This window comes from Anas platyrhynchos, chromosome 13 (assembly GCF_047663525.1).
Source record: "Anas platyrhynchos isolate ZD024472 breed Pekin duck chromosome 13, IASCAAS_PekinDuck_T2T, whole genome shotgun sequence".
NCBI classification, from domain to species: domain Eukaryota; kingdom Metazoa; phylum Chordata; class Aves; order Anseriformes; family Anatidae; genus Anas; species Anas platyrhynchos.
In genome coordinates, this window is record NC_092599.1 from 5,283,753 (window position 1) to 5,292,512 (window position 8,760).

Genomic DNA, 8,760 nt, shown 5'->3' on the forward strand with positions numbered 1-8,760 from the left:
TGGAAACAAGGAAATAAAATTACTCTGGGTTTTCTAAACATGCTTTCCTCTCATGAGAGGAGTTTACTGGAAGCACATGTTCCTGGATAGGCCAAACAGCCCTGGGCTGCCCTTGCTGGATGCAGAGCGAGCCTTTTTGAAAAACAGTTGCGACAAGCGGGCTGCTTTGGGTGTCTCCTCACATTCGTCTGCTCTTTGCTTTCAGGCATTGTGCAAGACCGAGCAGGGCCAAGGTCCTCCGAGCATCGCCAGCATTGGGGAGGGCAGGGAAGTGCACCAAGAGCGCTTTGTCTGCTCAACAGCCTGCCAGGGGTCACGGATACTGAACACCTCCACTTCTCTCAAAGAAAAAAAAAAGAAACAAAAGAACTTTAAGGAGATATAATAGATATCTTTAAGGAGATAATATATACCTGTCAGTAACTTTTAGGCGATGTGTGTTTCTAGGCCTCACTGAGGTGAAGTGTCCCTGTCCTATCAGTAACACTATTTCCATGATATGTTCAGTTGCTGAGAATACTATTATTTTATTGCAAATAATCACTATTCTGTGATTGTGTGATAGCCCAAGACAGGGTATCCAAATTTTCAGGTCATTGGTGCATCTGTCTGGCACCACCCTGTATGCTTTACTGAAAATTTATTTTGTTTCCTATTGTTCAAAATGAACATTATTGGGATGAGTATATTCCAAATTCCTTTGAAGCCGAAGTTCTGGGATGGGCTTTGAAGCCAATATGCTTTGGATCAAGCCTTCAGCACATTGCTCAATTTTCCATTCTTTTGCATGAAAACAGTTTACCAGTTCCATGGTGGAAAAGGGCAGCAGAGTTTTCCAGACAGCTCTCAGCACAGCACAGCAGCACCAGTCCTGTCATTTAAGGACTTTCTAAGGAACATCACCACCCCAAAACGGGCCTGCCCCACAGCTTTTAGATGTGGAGATGCCATCTGAACTTCCTCCCTTTGTAAAATCAAACGGGAGGCTTTGACCAACATCTGTAATTAGGGCAGACTATTTAGATTATTTCCTTTTCCCACTTTCCACTAGAAATGCCTTTTCTAGAAGAAATAACTTCTTTACCAAAAGGGTTGTGAGGCATTGGAATGGGCTGCCCAGGGAAGTGGTGGAGTCACCATCCCTGGAGGTCTTTAAAAGACGTTTAGATGTAGAGTTTAGGGATATGGTTTAGTGGGGACTGTTAGTGTTAGGTCAGAGGTTGGACTTGATGATCTTGGGGTCTCTTCCAACCTAGAAATTCTGAGATTCTGTGCCACAAAAGACCTCGTGGAAACTTGACAAGCTCCTATTTTTGTGAGACGGGCGTTCACGGTTGCGTTTAACTCTGAGCACCAGCTTAGCCCATTGTTTGGGGCTGACTGCTTTGGGGCCTGTGCCGCGGGGCCGGGGCCTGTGCTGTGGGGCCGGGGCCTGTGCTGTGGGGCCCGGCGGCTGCCGTTCTGGCGGCCCGCAGCAGGTGGTGCTGCCGCCTCGCTGCTGGCCGGGGCCGCAGGGCGGGGACGGCCCCAGCTCTGTCACAGCACTGAAGGCGGCTGAATTGTTTCGACCTACGTTGCTAAATCAACTTCACCTCTCCCTCCCCGATGGGATTCCAAGCGCCAACGCAGTAGCAGGGAGCACAAAGCAGGGGACGTGGCACTGTCGCCCCTCTGTGACATTCCTCTGACAGAGAAGCGTTGGCTTCGGATTTATGGCCGTGCCCTCTCCTTCCCTAAACAAGCAGCGGTGGGTTTGCTACCCTCATCCAAATATGCCCGTGTTCTCCTGCATAATTCTGGGCTAATAATTAAGGGCTGAGGGCAAACCCTTAGCTCTGCCTGTCACCGAGACATGCCATCACTCATTTCACATCAGCACCGTCTTTATTCTGCAAGTAGGCAGGTGATGGCAGGGAAAGGGAGGTACGCACCAGGGATGGAGTTCAGGCTTTGAACTGTGCTGGATTTGGGGCCAGGCAGACAAAACCAGCCCTGGCAAGGAGCACACGGGCTCTGCCAGCACAGCGGGGGAAGCTTTGACTCCCCAGCAGCTGCTAGCTGGCTGTGTTTGGGCACATCCCTTCTGAAATGCATTTGCTTCCCCGTGTGTGGCTTTAATCTCTATGCCAGTGCTCTTTGAGAACGGCAACTTTAATATTTAAAGCATTGCTGGCTGCAGGTGCAGCACACTGAAGTTATCAACATTTTATATGGGATACAGCGGGCTGATGTCGACCCTAAGGCTTAATTTAGTAACAAGATTACTCAGAGAAAAATAATGTACCGAAAACCTTTACGCGACAAGGAAATATGCCAAAAGTAAACTTGGCCAGTGTGCTTAATAGATAAAAAACCATTTGTTTCTTTTTGAGAACTTAATTAAATTTCCCATGAATTCATTTGTAATAACAGTAATAGGCACCATATTTGGAAATCTTCAATGAGCTGTTAGCAAGGTAATTTCCTGAATTTGGCTTACATCTTAATAATGTCCAAATCCAGCTAGATTTTAAAATACAGCTGGTATGTATTATTCCATTCCAAGTTTGAGGGTGTGTATGGACTTATTTGCTGGCCTGGGTGTGTAAAATAAATGACTCGGGTGCTGCTGACACCAAGTTTTATTGCCTGTAGAACAATGCCTGGCCACATTCTGAACTGCAGCGAGGAGAGAGTTAACGTTTCCTTCTGTTTAACAAAGAAGCCCTCAATGAGCAAGCAGTACCTTGCTGCAGCTGTCCTCACAGCGAAAGGCAAAGGGAAGGAAGTTTGAGGGCAAGCCGCCACCACCTCTTCTCATCAATAAAAGAGCATGCACCCAACGTGCAGCCCGACCCATCTCTCAGACTTTGTGCTTCGCATGCGTAAACATGGTGAAAGTGCTTTGCTAAATGGTGGAGAAGAAATGTTCATTGCTGCCTACGGCTGATGACTGCATGGAGGAAGATGACTGCGCTCAGAAGACAAGATCCATCAGTGGATGGAAGGAGCTTTCTTCAGCAGCTGCAGGAGTTCAGCATGCTCCATGCAATCAAACACTCAGAGCCCAAGCGTTAATACAGGAGCTGCAATTAAAACATCATGCCCAGGACTTCCAAAACCCTAACCTCCCTGCCGTTAATTTTGGACAGTATTAAATAAGAATTCCAGTCTTGACAGAGGCAGGGTAAGTCACAATGCAAACAGGCAGAATAAATTAAAGCCCACGTAAATCACCAGACTCATAGATTTCAGTGAGAGCCAGACCCGATGGGAAGGGCATTAAGACATCCAAAGCAGGATTAACTTTGTGTTCAGCTCTACCGATGAGGTTGCATATCTCAGAAAGCAGCAAGCAATATTGGCTTTCATTATGAATATGATAACAAGCCTGCACCCTGGGAAGCTACCTATGCTCAGACAGTGACTAGGTTCAGAAGCTAAAGGCCTGGAAGCACAACCACTTCATTCATAATCCCCTTTCACAGTTAAGCCAATGCTCCTAATGTGATGCAGCTGCCTCACAGGCTGGCCTACAGGTTGGTGCCTCCTCAGAAGTAAAGGTGGGGATCCCAGCTGGATCTTCTCCTGACACAGTGCCTCTAGCCGATGCTATCTGTGCTACAGAAAGCTGTTACTCTGCAGAGGTGATGGAGCAGCACCACTCCAGGTGCTTCCAGCACCAGACTTGGCTAGGCAGCCTGCCAGCAGGTCTGCCCTGCTCCTGGCTGCTAAAACACCCTGCCCTCAGCACTAGCCAGCAAGGCACAGCTTGTTCTCATTAACTGCATGATTGCTCCATCAGATTTGACATCTCTCCAGGTTTTCAGGGATGCCATGCCCTTGATTACCCCACCTGCCCAAGCAGCATTGATCTGCCATGATGGGCCCAGAGAGAATCTCTCTGAGGTGGGGATGGATCTGTTACACTCCAATTTCTCTCTCAGCTCTATGGGGGTTTTGTTCTTGGTGTGAGATTTGTTATTGCTTTACAAGCCCTCTTAGTACCCGCTCCATCCTCCACAAGCATCATCTCAAGGCTTCCTTGCTGAAGTATTATCCTGTATTTCTTGTTTCTCAGGTAATTTGTTGAAACCAAGAGAGCTTTTCCACCCTAGGAAGCTGTCCTCTGCAAAGGTTTCCTTTGGCTGTCCCCTCCCTGCCCTGTTCTCCAGGAGCAGCATCTGCAGTGGGATGGTCCTGGGAGAGCTGCCCCCACTCCAGGGGCAATAAACTGTTATGCCGAGTAGATCCAGGCTCTGAACAGAAATAATTCACGCATTATTGCTTTGATTTGAGCAAGAAACAACCGATAAACCTATGGTATTTAATGGGCAAGGAAACGACCTAAACAAAATTGCCATAGGATGTCATGAAAGCCCAACCTGTTCCTGTTATGTTTTTAGAAAGCAGCACACGTAACTGATACAACCACAAAATGAACAGGAGCTTAGCAAGATTTGTGCAAAGGGGACCCTTTGCATTTGACATGCTCTGTCACATTGAATTTTAATTACAGCTCCCCTTTGGAGCTGGAGCAGGAGGAGAATGCTAATGACGTGCAAGAGGCAGCACCGGGCAGGGAGCAGCAGAGGCAATCTCCAGCCCCGTGCTCACACAAAAGGCAAATTCCTCAACCTGATGGCACAGAGCAACTAACATAGCTGTGGTGAAAGTACACATCTTGCCAGTGTGGTTCTCCCTTCAGCTGCTATTATTTTACCCCCAAATGGGGGGCTATTGGTTGGATTAAAATGCATATAAGTGAACTTTATGTAATGAAAATCAAAACAAAAAAAAAAAAAAAAAAAAAAAAAAGCCAAGGTGCAGCCCATTGTTGCAGGAAACTCACTGGAAGAAATCACCCTTTTGATCTTATTTGAACAAATATTACCACAGATCACTTTTCTAATGATTAGCAAGCAGCGGCTTTGAAGTATTGCAATAAAATGATGCTGCGTTTTATGTCCATCGGGATTCTGTTTGTCCGGTTTTAGAAAAATGCCTTTGGGAAGCACCTCTCAAAAGCCACTATGGCTATTTCACCAAGGTGGATCCATGGCTCCGGTAATTCTGGCAGTGGTCACGAGCAGGCGCTTTGCGTGGAGCAAATGTTGCACACATGCCTAATTCCCTAAAACAATTACAGAGAGCACAAATAACATCCCTGCTGTTCTACCTTGGAAAGAAAATGTCTTAATCAGGTGGTTGACATTAAATATGTGCCAAGTATTACTACAGCCTAACTTCCAAATGTTGACATGTATATCCACAAAAGGTGATTGGGACATTAAGGGTCCATGTAAGATTCAAGACAGGAGAGAGTGCATCTGAAATGAAAAATCTACTTCCAAAATCTGTACAGATATTTAGAGGCTTCGCTGAATATTACATCTCCTTCAGTCTAGCTGAAGTCAGTCAGAGCGGTTCACAGCATTCAGCTGGGCTTCCTGGATATTGGTGGGATTTTTCAGACCTCTTTGCTTCTCAGAAAAAAAAAAATATATATAAATATTTATATATATATATATATAATATATATATATATATATATATATTTATATATATATATATTTATATATATATATAAAAAAAACTCAAAATTATAAAAAACACCTCAATTTTATTATTTTTTTATTACGCTATTCAAACATCAGCTAGCTTTCACAGAAATGCAGTCTGCTTATCAGAAAGAATGGCTGATCTACATAGATTGTGCGACAATTCATAAAATCCTCAGGGATCAGAACAAAGACTTTCACGGCGCTTTTGTTGTAAGACTGCGATCTATTCCTAAGGGGAAATTCCGTGTTATATTGCTGTCTGCTTGCACAATAGAAAGATGTTTTTCCTCCATTATTGGGGTTAGTAATGCAGTGTTTGCTATTTCATCACTGTATAATCCTGCCAAAAGTATTTGTATTTCTTCACGCACTATTGATAAAATGGAGTTGCTTGGAAAAAAAAATTGACCCAGTGAAATAAATCAGACAGGAGTTTTACAAAATGAAAATACAATTTAAGGCTATAAATTACCTATAAACAGCAATATGTGTTACTGTGCTCCTTTCATGATTTCTATAGTTTATTCTCACCGTCTTTTTCTCGTTCTGTCTTTCCATTCTCCTATTCTCTACGTAACAATTAGATCATTTAAAATTTCCCAGTGGATAAATGCAGTTGGTTTATGCCACTTAATGATAGCATGAGAGGTAAGGTGACATCTGACCGTATCTTTTATATTGCAGCAATGCTTCTGCTAGCCACAGAAAGAGCTTCCTTCACTTTAGCATTGGAAGTGCGTGCTCATTTTCCTCAGCAGCATTTCTTTCTGCCTTTGGCCAGAACAGCACACTGTCAATAAAAAAGCAACACCACAGAAAATGAGCAGGCTTGTTCATGAAGGACCTAGAAATCCAGGGTGGACAACTAAATTATTTATTCACTGAAAAATGTTATAATCTTTGCATTTCTTTCTTGGGATATAAAACATGCCCAGTCATTTTAAGCATTACAAGATTTGTGGCTTCATCTTTGCACACACACAAAAAAAAATGTTTAATGGAATCTGGAGGATTGATAAAGTCCTTAAAAAGGGCTGACAGATTTCACATACCAGGAAGAAGCTAAACTTAAAAAAAAAAAATCATAAATCATTTATTTCTTCTTCACATAAACTTGTGAAGGTGGTTTTCAGTGCTCTGATATGAGAGCAGAAGAGCTCCTGGCGTAGTTCAAAGTGTGATTGGATTGATGTAAGGGTGTAGAGGTCAGCTGGGAATGTCTCTTGATTATAGAAATATGTTTCAAAGAGATTTTAAGTCAAAAATACTCATCCTATTATACACACACATGTATTTATCTGCTATATGAATGTGTATTTACTCTCCCTCAGCAGCACGGCCAGACTGGGGCAGCCCATATGGCTCCAGGCGGGCTGAGATGCGCTGGCTCGCAGGCATAGCTTTCATCTGAAACGTTTCACTCCGATGTTACACAAGGAGTGAGAAAATCGAGCCCTAATGAATGGGAGCCTCTGCCCCTCAGTACAGCAAAGTCGGAAATGCCTAATTGCACAGCTGCGTTTGATGCTATTTTCTCTTCCAGTATTTCACAGGTTTCGTGCTTGTAGCCTAACCGAGCAGGACAGGCTCTGGGCATCCGCCATCCATCAGGACATGAGGAAAATTGAACCTTTAAGTTAGCACCAATTCCCATCAGGCCAACCTCTAATTCCTCCCCAATTAAGCTGGCAGATGAAGCTGAATGAAAACCATGTTGTACCCATCCAGCATTTTAAGGGGTCTTTGCTAAATCAGGAATAAGTACTTTAATCTGTGCAAGGAGATATTTTAAGCACAAAACTGTCTGGGAAGTCAAATCCTTTATGCATCCCTGAGGAATACAAAAAGTGCTACAGATCCTCTGACACAGGGGAGTACACCAAAGCCTCCTATAGCAATTGGCCACTGGCAACGATAACAAACAATCTGTTGTCTGATTACTTTAACTTTCTGAATTATTCCGTGACAGGCAGAGAGAGACGGAGGCTGACTGCGTGCTGGGTTCACATGTTGCTCCCTGAAGGCCTCAAGCCTTTGTTTGGCCAGAGACAGGGCAGATCATGGGCTTGATGCCTCCGGGCCTGCTTCCCATGCCTAAAAGAGAAATAACCTGTGGCATTTCCACTCCTGCACAGTCTGGGGAGATAACCTCATGTCTTTGCCCAGGCCCTGCTCTTGGCTGGGATCTCACAGTGATGCTGCGGTGCCAGGTCCTGCCCTCGGCTTCTCTCCGGCCTTCACCTCGCTGGGCCTCAGCGGAGGAGCCGAAGGCCCCACATGAGAGTAAAATGATTCCTTGTACATGTCTGTGGTGCATTTGCAAGGAATCCCATTGGCTTAATCAGAAATAAAAAGTTGGACAGATATTTCCTGGCATCTTTAGTGAACGTATTTAATACTTCAGTTGTTTTTATGTCTCAAAATAAATGAAAAAAAAAGGCAAGGTTCCTGCAATTGAAAGAGGCCCATAAAGTTTGGCAGGTCCACAGTATGAGATTTGGAGGCCACTGCATTAATGATAATAGACTTTATGCCTATGCTTTTCCTATGCAATCCCCACATCAAAATGAGCACTTACACAGCTGCAATTGTCTAGTTCTCCTTAGTCCAGGCCTGTCAGAGAAATATGAATTTGGGGTGAAATTCAGCTTTCTTCTATGAAAGAGAAAACTCCTACCACCCTCAGACATACTGGTACTCTTCCTCATATACTGCATTTCTTCTACCTGCCTGGGTTCCCCCAGTCCTGTGTGCTGCTGCCTAAAAGCAGAGAGGAGCCTTCTCCAGCGCTTCCCTGGCCAAGGGGAGGTTTTCACCAGCCTCAGTGTAGTGGGTCGAAAATCCCCACAAAGTGCTTAAGATCTGCTTTTGTGCCGTAAAAAGATTACAGTCAAAGCAGATAACCTTTTTACTGGATACCTATGATGTGCATTACATACTGCCTCTGGCAACATCATGAGCTGCTGCTTGTAATGGAGGCTTACTCTTAAAAAAAATAATGGATTTTCTCCTCTCTGATGCCCAGAGCAGAAAGGAACGTACACATTCATAGAGATCAGATCTATATGGCCCTGGAGACACCTGGCTTGGTTTAGCCTCAAATGCCACCAAAATATTCACATTCAATCGGGAAACTGTCAACACAAATGTCAAAATGCCTTCCTGTGTGAAACAAGGGCAATTTATTTTAAAATTAACTACTCAATTGGTTTGCGTA